Source organism: Nycticebus coucang, chromosome 12 (assembly GCF_027406575.1).
Source record: "Nycticebus coucang isolate mNycCou1 chromosome 12, mNycCou1.pri, whole genome shotgun sequence".
In the NCBI taxonomy this organism is placed as follows: Eukaryota; Metazoa; Chordata; class Mammalia; order Primates; family Lorisidae; genus Nycticebus; species Nycticebus coucang.
The window spans coordinates 35,680,854-35,697,379 of record NC_069791.1 but is presented as its reverse complement, the minus strand read 5'-3'; positions in this window follow the sequence as shown (position 1 = coordinate 35,697,379).

Here is a 16,526-nt window from a genome sequence, read left to right as displayed (position 1 = left end):
AACTCCCTTCACCATAGTTTCAAAGAAAATGAAATACCTAGGAATATACCTAACGAAGGAGGTGAAGGACCTCTATAAAGAAAACTATGAACTCCTCAGAAAGGAAATAGCAGAGGATATTAACAAATGGAAGAACATACCATGCTCATGGATGGGAAGAATCAACATTGTTAAAATGTCTATACTTCCCAAAGCAATCTACCTATTCAATGCCATTCCTATCAAAGTACCTACATCGTACTTTCAAGATTTGGAAAAAATGATTCTGCGTTTTGTATGGAACCGGAAAAAACCCCGTATAGCTAAGGCAGTTCTTAGTAACAAAAATAAAGCTGGGGGCATCAGCATACCAGATTTTAGTCTGTACTACAAAGCCATAGTGCTCAAGACAGCATGGTACTGGCACAAAAACAGAGACATAGACACTTGGAATCGAATTGAACACCAAGAAATGAAACTAACATCTTACAACCACCTAATCTTCGATAAACCAAACAAGAACTTGCCTTGGGGGAAAGACTCCCTATTCAATAAATGGTGTTGGGAGAACTGGATGTCTACATGTAAAAGACTGAAACTGGACCCACACCTTTCTCCACTCACAAAAATTGACTCAAGATGGACAAAGGACTTAAATTTAAGGCATGAAACAATAAAAATCCTCAAAGAAAGCATAGGAAAAACACTGGAAGATATTGGCCTGGGGGAAGACTTCATGAAGAAGACTGCCATGGCAATTGCAACAACAACAAAAGTAAACAAATGGGACTTCATTAAACTGAAAAGCTTCTGTACAGCTAAGGAGACAATAACCAAAGCAAAGAGACAACCCACACAATGGGAAAGGATATTTGCATATTTTCAATCAGACAAAAGCTTGATAACCAGGATCTATAGAGAACTCAAATTCATCCACATGAAAAAAGCCAACAATCCCTTATATCAATGGGCAAGAGACATGAATAGAACTTTCTCCAAAGACGACAGACGAATGGCTAACAAACACATGAAAAAATGTTCATCATCTCTATATATTAGAGAAATGCAAATCAAAACAACCCTGAGATATCATCTAACCCCAGTGAGAATGGCCCACATCACAAAATCTCAAAACTGCAGATGCTGGCGTGGATGTGGAGAGAAGGGGACACTTTTACACTGCTGGTGGGACTGCAAACTAGTACAACCTTTCTGGAAGGAAGTATGGAGAAACCTCAAAGCACTCAACCTAGACCTCCCATTCGATCCTGCAATCCCATTACTGGGCATCTACCCAGAAGGAAAGAAATCCTTTTATCATAAGGACACTTGTACTAGACTGTTTATTGCAGCTCAATTTACAATTGCCAAAATGTGGAAACAGCCTAAATGCCCACCAACCCAGGAATGGATTAACAAGCTGTGGTATATGTATACCATGGAATACTATTCAGCCATTAAAAAAAATGGAGACTTTACATCCTTCGTATTAACCTGGATGGAAGTGGAAGACATTATTCTTAGTAAAGCATCACAAGAATGGAGAAGCATGAATCCTATGTACTCAATCTTGATATGAGGACAATTAATGACAATTAAGGTTATTGGGGGGAAGCAGAAAGAGGGATGGAGGGAGGGGGGTGGGGCCTTAGTGTGTGTCACACTTTATGGGGGCAAGACATGATTGCAAGAGGGACTTTACCTAACAATTGCAATCAGTGTAACTGGCTTATTGTACCCTCAATGAATCCCCAACAATAAAAAAAAAAAATATTATTATTATTAACTACAGCATATATGCACTTAAATAAAATTAATACATATTTATACATGTAATATACATACAGTAATACATATAACCTATATGACAACTTCTGAGGGAGCTACTGTAGCAGATGAACATTGGTATTGCTGATCAAAAACAATACACATCGAACTGAAATACCATGCTAAAAAAAATAAAAAAACTCATGGATAAGAGCCTGCAGAGACAGTAACTTGTAGCAGATTTGATAACCACTAGCCAGAAGAGAGCCAAAGATAAATATAATCTGTGAAAGAAGATTTTGCCATAGTATTAAGCCAAAGAAATACTAAGATCGGAAACATTTTCAATGTGTGCATTATGGTTGACAGTCAGAAGATGATGCCTTTCCATGCTTGCAGTGTAGCTCCCTAAAAATATTACTAAAACTTCTAACAGGCCTCACGTACACTAGGACGACTGGAAAGGCCATTTGTTTTGACATGGTATTTTACAGTCCAAAATTAATACCTGAGTAAAGAAAGAAATGTATAAACTTTAATCACATACAATGGTTTTATCTAGGCCTATAAATAATAAATACACCTCCAAACAATAAATATACCTCCAGTCCAGAAAACAGAACATCTTAGAGAAATGGATGGAAGAGAGTATGTCCAAGATGATCCCAGAATATCTCCACATTATCACACCCAGCACAAAAGAAGCTACTGAAGATGGATACAGTTACATCAAAGTACTCCAAGCCAACTGAAGGGGCTTCCATTGGCCAAAGATAAGACAATTTAAGCTTCAAAGGATAAGAATTGCAATAGATCAAACCCCTCAAATATGCTTAAATTCATGAATTCACAGTTATTTATTCATTTTTATTATTTATTTTTATTTTAGGCAACTTTCATTGCACACAATGATATTTAAAAGGAATTCTTTTTTTTACCTTCTGAGGATGACAGAAAGCGAATTCATTATCTTGAGTACTCAGTCAATAAAAAGATACAACCGAGTATTTCTCCTACTTTTCCTACATGAACTGTGTCATTTGGTAACCAAATAGTAGTCAAGGAAGTAAGTGCTTTCTCGTAAAATAGTTCCACTTAATAAATTAAAACAAAATAATATGATTAGGCTATTTTTACTTTGAAACTTTCCATAAATTAATAAATCTAAGAATTGAATTAGTGGCTGTTAACATCATAAGACAATGATAACCAAACATTATGTTCCTTCTGATGAAAAAAAATACCTCTGATAGTCTTGCAAAGGGATAAAACTTGGCTGATCAAGTCTCTGGAGCCAGCTACCACTTTTTCAAAAAATGTGGAGGCCAGAGGAGCATGTTACACTGCACTGCAATCAACCTACAAAATCCAGACACGGGAAACTCTCAGTCAACCCTGGATCCTTCAACAGACAAATTGTAAAGAAAAGAAATAATGGGATGGGACCTATAGATTACAAGAGACTTCAGGACATATAAAGAATTTTTTAATGTGCAAAATTAATTATATGCATAATTGGCTGATAAAACATAAAAAGCAAGGAACTGATTACTATGAACAATTCAGATGATTATTTCTAGAGAAGTGGGGGCCTGTAATTAGCATAATGCACATAAAGGGGTTTCTGGAACTGTTTTCAAACTTCTATTTCTCAGTCTAGGTGGTGGTTTCAAGATTGTTCACCTTATAATAAATCACTGAGGTATACATTTGTTTTGTGTAGTTTTGGTGTTTTCATTTTAATTTGTAATATGAAAGAAAAAATTAAAATGAGAGGAAAAGTAGAATGGTGAATTGTGCACCTGTATGTCACTAATTCATGTATTTGTAATTAATGCAGTATCTTTTTTTTTAATGAGACAGAGTCTTGCTCTGTCACGTGAGTCAGAGTGCAGTGGCCTCAGCCTAGCTCATAGCACCCTTACACTTCTAGACGCACGTGATCCTCCTGCCTCAGCCTCTCCAGTAGCTGGGATAATAGGCACAAGCCATCACACCTAATTTTTCTATTTTTAGTAGAGATGGGGGTTTCACTCTCACTCAGACTGGTCTCAAACTCCTCAACTAAAGGGATCCTCCCGCCTCGGCCTCCCCAAGGGCTAGGATTAGAAGCATGAGGCACTGCACACAAACTTAAAATAGTTTCTTGATTGTCAATTATAAGAGAAGCTAAAGTGACATTCTTAACTAATACACACAGGAATGATGCTCTCCCACTGTTTAACTGAAATATTAGGAGACATCCTTGCTTGACCTTTTTGGTGGCTTTTACTCTCTCTCACTTGAGAACAGTTACAATGCTGTTCCACCTAGTGGACCAGTTCCAACACATTCCCATCTGTTCTATTCTTTTTTTTTTTTGGCCAGGGCCAGGTTTGAACCCACCATCTCGCTCACCTCTGGTATATGGAGCCGGCGCCCTACTCCTTTGAGCCACAGGCGCCGCCCCATTCTATTCTTATTTGCTACCACACAGAAGTCAAATAAGATACAAACTTTTCTTGCTGAACACCTATTAGTTCCAAATATCCTACTTTGTTAAAAAAGATAATACGATCCTTGTTATATTAAAAATATGATCACTCTTCTTTGTAGACCCTGTAAGAATGTACGAATGTTTCCTTCTTGGGAGAATCAAATCGCCTCCTTCCCAACCTGGGCAACTGTTAGCTCTATTTACTATCACCAGCCCTCATCAAACCTGGACTAAGGGCATTCTTCTGAGATGTTTGTCATTATTGCAGGTTGGCCACAGCTGCAATTCAAAAGCTCACTATAATCTCATCTGTAAAGGTTGACTGCACACTGACCTTAGTCAAGGTAAAATCCATTCCATAAAACCCAAGAATAACAAGGAGGTCTGCGGAAGTCTAGACAAATGGGTGCATCGGTGACTAGGAGGGAAATGCTCATTGTTCTTAATGAAAGCCATTCACTATACCGCTCACTGTAGTCGCACCCACACACCTGTGAGTAGTGTCTCATATTTCAAAGGCAGTCTCAGCCAGTGAAATAAATCGATACTGGCTATGATCAACCTTACTAACAGGATCAATACCGGGTCCTCTTCTACACTTCCTCTCCCAAGGAAATTAGGGGGGGAATCATCTGAGTAGTTCCAGTGAAGAAATGTGAGAGGTGATGTTTGTCACTTCTGGAATAAAGCGTTTATGAAGAATTGCCAGTGCTCAACTCCGCAGCCCTCTCCTATCCAGCCTGGGGGATCATGAAAACAGGTATTTGCCATAATATCTAAAAAGTGTATATGCAGGACAGCTGACCTGCAGCATCACCTACCAGAGATCCTCAAACTTTTTAAACAGGGGGCCAGTTCACTGTCCCTCAGACTGTTGGAGGGTCGGACTATAGTTTAGAAGAAAAAAACTATGAACAGATTCCTATGCACACTGCGCACATCTCTTATTTTGAAGTGAAAAAACAAAACGGGAACAAATACAATCACACTGCCTCATGTGGCCCGCAGGCCGTAGTTTGAGGACCCCTGAGTCCTAAACCAACAATAAACCTCAGGGATGAAATTACAGCTTTGCTTGTAACAGTATCAAAACTTAATCTAATCCAAATGATGTGCTAGAATTCTGCATGCTCCCAAACGTCCCTTCCACAGAAATCAAAAAAAAAAAAAAAAAGTTACCCACATGTATTGATTTCTTGAAGCTAACTACATTAGTTAGAATATAGAAATGTAAAGATTTAGATGTAATATTTCCAGGATTGTGAATTATTTGAAAATGTTATTTATATTTGGTAAATTATGGCTCATAGCCAAAAATAAATCCCCATAGATCTGTACTCACAAAATATAAATTTATTCTAAGGTTTTTTCCCACTAAATGGAGAACAGCATAAATGTGATGTGTAAATCACCTTTCTGAGCCTTGTTCTACGTTAAGAACTATGGAAGGAACACAGGTAAAGAGCAGTTGTTCATGACATTTACGAAGTCTCTCAAGACTCAATTGATTCTGAAATAAACTGGTAAGGCTTATGTTTTGTTGACCTGCTAATCCTTGGAACCAAAAGTACTTGGTAAATGAAATTTGTCTTTTGTGATTTCTTCAAATCCACTTGCTATGATTAATGTAGCATACACTATCAAAAGCCTGAACACTGTAAAAAATCCACTGTGAGGTTTCAATAAGCTTCAATCTAAGAATGCTTTGATGCGTTCTCTATTTTGTAGGAATACGACAGCACATTTACAGTGAAATCCCGTATCACTCCTTATACACAGAGCACGCTAAACAGCAGAGGGTATACAGAAAGCATAGGACATTCCCAAGAAATGTAATCGCCTTTTACCTAAAGCCTCAGCACTCGAAGCTTTCAAATACCATTCCTAGCTGAACACACAGGTATTTCCCTGGGTCATGAACCAAAAATGGCAATTTTCCCAAATACTTCTATTCACTCACTGGGTGCCACAGTAGCTTAAATGCACATGGTAGTGACAACGATAAATGGACTGTTGATCGGAGTGTGACTGAGGACTAATGGGAGCACTTCCTCAGTCATGAGATATCCTAGGAGGTCTTCTAACCCAAAATGACCTGTTGGCTTTGGAGGTGCAGAGGCACCACCAGACTCTGCCCAACAATGGGAGCGCTGCGTGGGCTCTGGTGATAAGGACTCCAACAGGCATCTTTGGCAGGAAAATTCACTCCAGTTCATATATTTTTTTAAAAGAAACGACGGTGGGTAATCATCGTACAATTTAATTATTCCTTCGAGTTCCACATCAAGCTAAAAGGATATAAAATCACCAGCCACTGATCTGCTACCTGTGGCCGCTGAAAAATATGGTGGAATTTCAGGTGCGCGGAATAAAATGAGTATCTCCAAACTGTTTGGAAAAGGATCTGAAGTAAGGAGAAATGACAGCACAGCTTTAAGACTAGATAAAGGACTGCCTCAAGGATCTGTCTAGCTCCCTTACTTTTAAAGTAATACCTTCATTTGCATAGTAATAACCCAATTATTGCAAGATTAGGCGACAGGAATCTCATTATTGCTATTTCCACAAAACAGTCGATATCCTATTCAATACCTTTTAATGTTACACACCTTCAAACACAATTATTCAATATACCCTCATTCATCTTTAATGCAATTTTCTTTTTGAAAACCTTGCCATAATCGGTAGTTTGTACAGAATATACTGGTGTTTCAACAAGCACTTTCCCCCCTCAGGCTGCTATGAGAACAAGCAAAAGCAACCAACAGCTTGGGGGGATTTCTGACCCCCACCCTTCCACCCGCAGTTAGTTACCAGGAAGTCCACCAAAAGACCAAACTCACAGGCAGGGCTGCTGAAAATCTGTTGTGACAACCTCCGCACTCTGCCCAACACTGTGCTTTCCCTCCTTCTCTTCCGCTTCATGCTCCACAAAAGATGCTTCCATAATGAATTTGGTCTTAAGGCAACTTTGAAAGTGTTAGCAAATACATTCTGTTAAATTTCGAATTGTATGATCTGGGCTCTTTTCTTTGTGAGGTTTTTTTTTTTTTTTTTTTGGGTGGGGGTGGTGTTTCTTCCCCTTAGACCACATTGTAGTACATACACACACACCGAAAAGAAAAAATCCTTCCGAGACAGCTGACATACTGGGGAGACCATCTGCCTGCCATAGGTTTACCTGCCACAGGCTTTTACAGTTTCAATTACAAGATAATCAGGACGGTAAGTGGCTGGTGACCAGATGAACGGTGGAAACAAAGCAAGGAAACAGAGGGGACAGAGATAGGACTGTCTACATTAAGAGACCATGGAGCCGTACATGCTATTACTTCAAAATGATATCAAAATTAATGTACAGTGAAAACAGCAGTTAGATTTTGTCATGAGAGGAAACAATATGAAAGGGCTGTGGTTTGGAATCTGGAGTTAACACTCCTTGACCCCGGCCCTCCTGACTACATCTTTTTCAGGATGTTAATCTCTCTATATTTTTGTGAATGAATCTTCCTTATTCATAGGCCTGACAATTAACTTGTAGAAAAGAGTACTATGTTCCTCACGCAGCACCAACTAAGTTTCCTGGGGATTTAAATTTCATCAATGACCAACACGGTCCGTTGGCATTTCCCCAATGCTCTGACTCACAAAATCTCAACAGCCATCAAATGCTTCTAAGAGCCCACCTTCCTCCAAAGTCACCAATGCATGGCCAGATCACCAAACCATACTCCACTCTTCCCAGCCTGGTCTTTGGACAAGATGACCAGGTGAGCCAATCATTACTTTCCCGCATGGTTAATAAACGTCAGAGGGTACCTTCAGAGGGTGCTTTGTCATTTTTTACAATGGGGAAACCACCATTCTTTAAAATGAGTTCAGTTGCTGTAGATCATTTTTTCCCACAAAGAGAACATGTGAAAGAACATTTCTGATTTAGTAGTAAGCCTTTTACTGGAATCAAGGTTTGTGGTTTGTCTCTTTCAAGTCACTGAGCTGCTCCTCAGAAACTGCTCGTGGCAACAAGAACATGAGCCAGACAGCTGTTTAGGCCAAAGCTCTCTCCTTTTAAAGCAGAATCAACTCCACAGGGCACACTTTCAGTCAAGATCGTCAGATCACACAGTTGGTGGCTAAAGCAGAACCCGAATTCAGGTCTCAGAATTGACCTGAATTGGCGTCACATCCGTGGAACATGGTTCTGGGTCGTTCCCTCAGTGAGGATCACAGCCATAAGCTGGTCAACCCAGAAAAGCAAAAGAGTAATAATGAGGAAGTCACTGTTATACCCTAGACATCAGGTAATGTGCTATTTCTCAGTAAATATCAGAACCTACAGCTGCTACTGAAGGAGCTGAGGTCAGAGAAATACAGAAAACTGCACCAGATCACAGGATAACAAGTTCCAGAGTCAGTATTCAAGGCAGGTCTGTCTTTAAAAAAACCAGGTAAGTTGGTGTCATAAAAGCCAAGTTTACCTTTCTTGGGGACGCCAGCCATTCTCTGCTCCTTCCCCACTTCCCGTCTCTCGCTCCCTGTTCCCTGTGCTCTGGCTCACCTCTTCCCCCACTGTCTTCCCTTTCTCTAATATAAAGCAAACCTATACTTTTATATTCTAACAAAAACAAGTTCACATATACAATTTACTTTGCTTTTGATCCAGAATTTCATAACGTTGTCTTTGCTGAAAGGCCAGACGCCCTCCCAGACAGCACAGAGTGATTTAGAGGCACAAACACATCACGAAGTCTCTTAACCTTTGGGCATATATTCCCTCTTTCTGGAATGCCCTCGTCTTCTTCCCTTGTCTTCACCCCTCACTGTTTATCTAGTAACTCTTACTCACGCCTCAAGACCCAGGTCATGTGTCTCTCTTCTGAAACCCTGTCTTACTACCCAACACCTTCCACGACAGTTAATTTTCCCTCCCCCTGCTACTCCTGAATTTTCAAACTGCATACTCAATGATCAGTGGCATTGTTTTACATGCCATCTCTCTTAAGAAAAGTTCTTTGTGGACTAGGTTTAATTCATCTTGGTATTCACAATACTGATTAGGAGTGCACCTGAAACAGGTTGTTTTATAAATGCTCAAACGTTATTGAAGTCAAAGTATCTGTCAGACCTCACTTATAGTAATTATCGCTATATTACCCTGCATGAGAAAGTTCTGTGTAAGCCTTTTCTGTACAAGAAATAGTTCCTTGAAACAACCATATACTTCCCACAGATAAGTGTTCCAGAAACGTTTGCAGATTTGAATTGCTTACAGGATTACTAAACGGTGGGGTATGTAAATGACTAAAATATTACAGGTTGCTTTCTGTCTACTTGAGGATAACAACAAATTTTCCTCTTCTTGAGTCACCTTCAAAGCATTGGATTATCTCACGGGAGGACGCACTGTGGCTAAAATTCAGATGGTTAAATCCATGGCTAAAGTGCGACTTTCGTCAGGATTAATTGAGTGCAGTCTTTTATCTGCTTCTATTCAGCATAGGTACTATACATCGGCTATGCATCTGAGGACAGCTGCCATTCTATTTACAGCATTATCTAAAAATGGCAACATTAAATCCATCTTCCATCTCTTCGAGATCTTTTTCAACCACAGAATCATCTCAGATGTTCTGCTTTTAGAGCAAAATATATGAAGTGTGAATGTGTGTAACAGCAAAAGACTAACAGGCAGGCATCAGCACTGGTGGGGATATCCACTGGGGCTTGATAAAACTTTCCTCCTTTCACTATCACAAGAAAAGATAGGGCAAGGAAACTAGAAAACATCAGGGGGCAAATTAAAGAGGTGGAAAAGCCTGCCCTTACACCCCCATTCAGAAGTCTAAGAACCTATGTATTGATTTTTCAGGGCGTTTGTTGCTGACTGTAGAGATTTTGAGTCTACACTGGAAAACCAACAGCAGAGGTGTGTGCGCTAACAAACTTCTCACATACTACATTGCACTCCTTGTTTTTTGGAGAAAGTTCAGATTAATCTTTCAGCTTTTTGTAGGAGGGGGGAAAGCAGTGGCTATGCTAAGTATTTATTGTAACTCTCCGTAGATTTCATCTTAACACAAGCCTACTGTTATTTCCACTGATGGCCATTACCAGAAAAGACAAAAATCCTGATTGTACAACAAAAATATATAGGACTGACCTTCCTGACCAGTCTGAACAACCTGGGAAAGTTCATGTTCTCTTAATTGCTTTTCTTTTCAAAATTTCCAAGACAAAAACTCTTCTGTCATTCCCAAGCTTAAAAGGCCATTTAAAAAAAAATCAATGTGCCAACTAGATATGACAAGGAAAGAAAGTAAGGATCAACTAGACTCTGAGAATATCAGAATGTCATTTAAATCCTTCTTTTAAAAAGCTAATTTGCTCATCATGTCATAGGTCTTATAAAAACAGAACCCATCCTTCTAAAAGTATTTTGCAGCTTGGAGGTGAAGCAATGTGCTGGTTAATAGTATAAGTGGGTAAACCAGACTGCCTGCATCCAAATACCATTTATACCACCTATTAGCTGTGAGATCCTGGACAAGATGAATAACTGTCCTGTGCCTCCTGCATGTGGTCATGAGGAACAATTAAGTTAGTGTGTATAAAGTTGTTGGAGTAGTCCAGGCCACGTGGTGAGCCATCCAATAATGTTACTTATTCATATTATTAGAATAGTCCCTGTCACTTAGTAAGTGCTTATAACTTAAAGATAAAAAATAATTGGTTTCCACAACATTTCTCAAATGTGGGTAGGGTGGGGAAGAAACAGAGAGGAAAAGCTCTAGGGAAAAAAATTACAAGGATTTATTTACTTAGTGCTGTTTTTTTTTTGTGTGTGTGTGATTTTTGGCCGGGGCTGGGTTTGAACCCACCACCTCCAGCATATGGGGCCGGCACCCTACTCCTTTGAGCCACAGGCGCCGCCCTTAGTGCTGCTTTCTGACTAAGCCATTTTCCTGGAAGGCTATATATATATATATATACACACACAGATTTTATAGACAGGCTGGACATAAAGTTCATGTGCAATTTAAATTAGTTTACTATTTTAAATCATAAACTAATTTAAATTGCACACGAACTTTACGTCCAGCCTGTCTATAAAATGTATGTATATATAAACATTACACAAAAATCCAGAAGGAGGGCATGAGGTGGGATCTCACCTAGGGTGCACATTGTGAGGGTGTATAACACACTCACCCTGGGTAAAGGGCTCTTTTACAAATGGAACTTTACCCTGGACATGAGAACAATGTAATCTTAAAATCTGTACCCTCATATTAATTTGAAATAAAAAAAAAAAAGGAAAAAAAGAAAAGAAAACCCTACAATTCAAAACTGAAGTCTTAATTTAAAAAAGGTATTTGGGGCATCGTTCAATATATTCTATTCAAGGTCTAAAGCAAGTAAAAATACACAAATGTTAGTGGCAGGATATCGCTAAACTTTTTTTATTTGATTAAACAAATGAAAAGAATTAATGGATCATTAGACTAACATCCAACCCCACAGGGGAGACACACACACACACACACACTTAGTCTGACAAACAGCAGCTCAGCGGAGACGAGTGTACTCAGGGACATCCTAGATGACCATATGCCAAGGGCATTTTCTTATTCCACATGCAAGTTAAGTGAAACTGAAATGACCAGCTATCAAATCCTCAAATATGAGATTTAAATTTTTTAAAGAAAAATTAACGTTACTGCATAAAGCCAAATCCATGAACACAGTTTCTACCACGTGCTCTACTCTGAAATTTGCATGATCATCACTCATGAAACCTTATTGAAACCTTAGAGGTGCAAGAGTCTAATGGAAGCATGAGCCAAAAGGTAGAGAATTGCAAGTGAAAACTATACACAATGTTTTCTTAAAACCTAATGCATGATTTTCACGAGATGCCAAAATCATCAGATCGTTCATGTTATTAATCTTGGGTGTTTGCTGACTGGCAAGGCTTCCAGAGAGGCTGTCTCCAAAGGACTATAAAGCTTTCAAAATACAGTTATGAAAGTGGTAAATCCACACTTTTATTACCACGAAGACAAGGAGATATGCTTCCAAAAACCAGTATATAAATTTAGCCACAATAAAATTATATTTAAGGAGATTCTCAACGTATAATATTTATATCTATATGTAAAATTCATTTAACTTAAGAACATTAATAAAATTAAAATGACTATTCACTATCAGGTAAATGTGGACAAAAATACCACACACACACATAAATAATCTTTTGTCAAAGACAACAATTGTGCTTTCTTACAAAGTTCCCAGTCCTACGAGTTAAAAATCCTTTTTTCCAATTTTTTTTCTTATTGTTGATGTATGAACAACTATATTTCCAGGGCTCAAGTTTTTATTGGGCTTATAGGGGTTGATCTTGCATATAACTTATTTTATTTTAACTTTATTCACAAAATAAAACTTTATAAATTTTATAGCCCTTGTCAGCCACAAGCAATAATTTTTTTATTTATACCAAGACATTGGAACTGATAGTGGAGTATCAAGTCTCCCACCAGATTAACACATCCTCACAGTTCTGAGCCTCAAATCGACTCATGTTTAGAACTGGAAAACTGAATTGAATTATATCTGAAATCCCCTTATTTGTGAAAATTTTATAAATCTGTTGCCATTTTCCATATTAGAATTTAACCAAAATTTAGCTTTATTACAGAAGAAATGGTCCAAATGCGCTCTGCTTCACACAGAGGAGCAGAGCAAAAGCAGAAGGTTGCCTTGCTGTCTTCTTTTCATTGGCTCTCCGCTGTAGACCAGGCAGTTTGCATCTGTCTGATTTTACCTTTGTATCTAAACCTCAAATTATAAAACTGAGGCTAGAGAGATTAAGTACTGTGTATACTCAAGATCACAGAGTTAGTAGGCAATAAAACTGAACTATGAAACTTTTTTTTTATTAACTCATAGCTGTGTACATTAATGCGATCACAGGGCACCCTACACTGGTTTTATAGACCGTTTGACACATTTTCATCACACTGGTTAACATAGCCTTCGTGGCATTTTCTTAGTTATTGTGTTAAGACAGTTATAGTCTACATTTACTAAGTTTCACATGTACCCTTGTAAGATGCACCACAGGTGTAAGCCCACCAATCACCCTCCCTCCGCCCATCCTCCCTGGACTATGAAACTTCTGAGCTTCCCATCCCAGCAACAAGTTTACTGGGAGTCACGATGATGGAGAGGTAATTCAATTGCTAATGTATAGTAAATATTCCACTGATGCTAAAGTCCCCATCATGCTCTCCATTTCTTTTCTTTTAGCTTTATTGAGTTTTAATTGATACACAAAAAAGTTCACACATTCAATAGATCCATCATGAGGAGTTCGGACATAGTATCCACATACCTATAATACCATCATTATGATCAAGAACTAAACAGATCGATCACCTCCAAAACTTTCCTTGTGTTCTTTCATAGAATTTAGTATTTTTTTTTTTTGGTAAGACAATTAACATAAGATCTGTCCTCTTAATATATTTGAAAGGGCACAATGCCACATTGTTAAATGCAGGTAGCATGTGGCACAGATTTCTAGACCTTCTACGTCTTTCATAGAGAAAACTTATACCGTTGAACACATTTCTTGTGCAAGTTCTATCCATTGGCAGGTACCCAAGAATGGAGCTTATTATCTTTAAACAGGGAGGTTCAATTCAACTGGTCCATGCAAGATACTGATGCCCAGCTCAAGAAGTAGCAATTAAGGCAAGTAATTCGGTAATTGATAAAATATTTCTTATTGATAATGGCACCTCTTGACAATTAATCAGCAGCGTCTACAGATGTTGGTGAGAGCACAGGAGCAGAGCCAGGAGACAGAACAAGGCTGTGCAGTGCTTTCCGCACAGGACTGCACCAGCTTCTCTCCATACCATCTGGAGAAGATAATTCTGCACTTTCCACTTGGCTTAGGGATTCCTTGCAGTCTCACGACAATGCAACCCTGCCTCAGAACTCAGGAATCCCAGAGATTGGCAGATGTATGACACTAAGCAAGCAAGCACGTCCGTGTCACACCTTGCTGTATATATTCTAAATGTCCTCAATGCACTGTGCTTTTAGCACATACTGGAGCCCTCAGGCTTAGATTTGAATTTTGATTCTGCCACTTATTGGTACTATGAGTCTAGTCAAAACAAAAACCTCTCCGTGCCTCAGGTCCTTGCCCATAAAGTTGGATACTGGTAGAAGTATCCAACTTTGAGTTCTCGTGAGGAATCAAATAATATTTATAAGGCACTGGGAACAATGCTTTTCACATGAGAAGCTCCTTCCAAATGTAAGGTGTTATTATTTATATCCAAAAAGCAACAGGATCAAAAAAACCAGTATTTTCATAGCAACGCTGAGGACAGAACACTGTTCTAGTCGTGGTGTTCTGAGGTAGCAGAAAAATTCTTAAGTTGCATATAAATCCTGGCTATGCATATTTTTTAAATGCATACAGACAAACACACACACATATATATAATTTTTTAAATACACACACACAAACACACACATATATACAATTCTACATTTTTTTTAAAGAAAGTGATTTATATTCCCAAATAAAAATCTGTAAGGTCTAGCTGCATTTAACAGTGGTTATTTTTAAGATTTTATTAGTGTCTTTTTCACTCACTGGTGTTTTCTAAATCTTCTGCAATGATATTTTTATAATAAATATTTTATTTTTAATTTTCCCCCCAAAAGACTATACTTCAAAAATTAAAATGAAAGTCAAACTATACAAAGATGGAGTCCTAGCTACTAAAATAGCAAAAGTTAAATGCCCTGAAATGATACTATAATTTACTGTATAAATAAAAGAGGGTCGAACATTGAGGTGCTTGTTCACACCTGGTTAAAATGCTTATGACTTTGTCTTACACCAAATAAATGATAAAGTAGTTTGCAGAAGTTTCTATAAAAGTAAAGTGGAAAACTGCTAAAATTGTTGTCAGCTAGAGAACTAGAGAAAAAAGTAATATTAAATAAATCTTAGAACATGCTTTCTGCTGATAAGTATACTGCTTTTGATGAAAATTGTGGAAGTTAACTTGATAAGAGCCCTGCCTTGATTAAAGATGAACTATGTTTGTCTTGATTTAGGCCCTGCAGAGTGCTAAGGGTAGACATGTGATTAAAAGGAGCAGTGTGGCAATTAATATGGAATTCTCGGATGTTGTAAATGTAAAACACACAGAGAAAACCGAGGGAAGAAAATCACAGCAGTGAGAATGAAAGTCCATTTTGTAAACTTAACCTTGAAGATGTAGCAGCACTTCTCGTTGTATCCCTGAACTTATTTGAGTGCAGGCAAGATGTGAACTTTAAGTTAAAATTGGGGGTGACTGCAGTGAAAATAGTAACAACAGAGATAGAAAAAGATCATGAAGGCAATGTTCAACTTGTGATCTGATGGATCACGAAGTTGGGATAAACTCAGACAGGGCCCTGGGACTAGACGAGCAGGTCGTCACCAATGCCATGAGGATGAGAATGAATGGAACGGACCAGAATAAACACGCCGAATGGGAAGAGAACCGGTCGTGAGTTCTGGGTAAGGGACATATTAAGGAGAGGTCAGAAATAAGGGGCCAACTGTGGTGACTCAGAAGGAATGCTCAGGTAGGAAAAACAAATAGAGAAAAATGTGTCTCAGAAGTCAAAAGAGCAGAAAGTTTCCAGAAATAAGGTATGAATCACAGTGTCAAGCGCTCAAGTTAGATGGTGCTGCAGAGGCCAGCGTGTAGATTAGGAAATTAGCGGCGACCTTTGTTGCAGGAGGATAAACGGCCTGGTATGGTGGGCAGGTCGTCACAGTGGGGGGGGGGAGGAGAGAAACAGGAAATGATCAGAGAGGATGGGCTACTTTGAAAGTGTTAGAATATAGGGAGGAATAGGGTCATGGTGTACCATATGAACTTGTTTTAAGCTTTGTAAACACTGCGGTTTGGCAGGTCTGCCTAGGAAGAGGGAAGCTTCCTCCATTGCTTACCACACTCTCTACCGAAATCCGAAAATTTCAGCTATTACCACCACTATTTCCGGTACACCCTCAGGAATCACTGGAAGAGATTCCTTCCTTCTGAGCACTCCTGAAGTTTGAGTCTGTGTCCCTCAAACAGTCAATGGACTTACAGTTTTCACTTGTACCTTTCTGCTCCTCCGTTCACTTCTGATGAAAGAACCCTCCTTCCCTTTGGAGAATACATTGTGGGTATTTTGAGTGGGACCAACCACCTCTGCCATGAAAGGGAGAGGC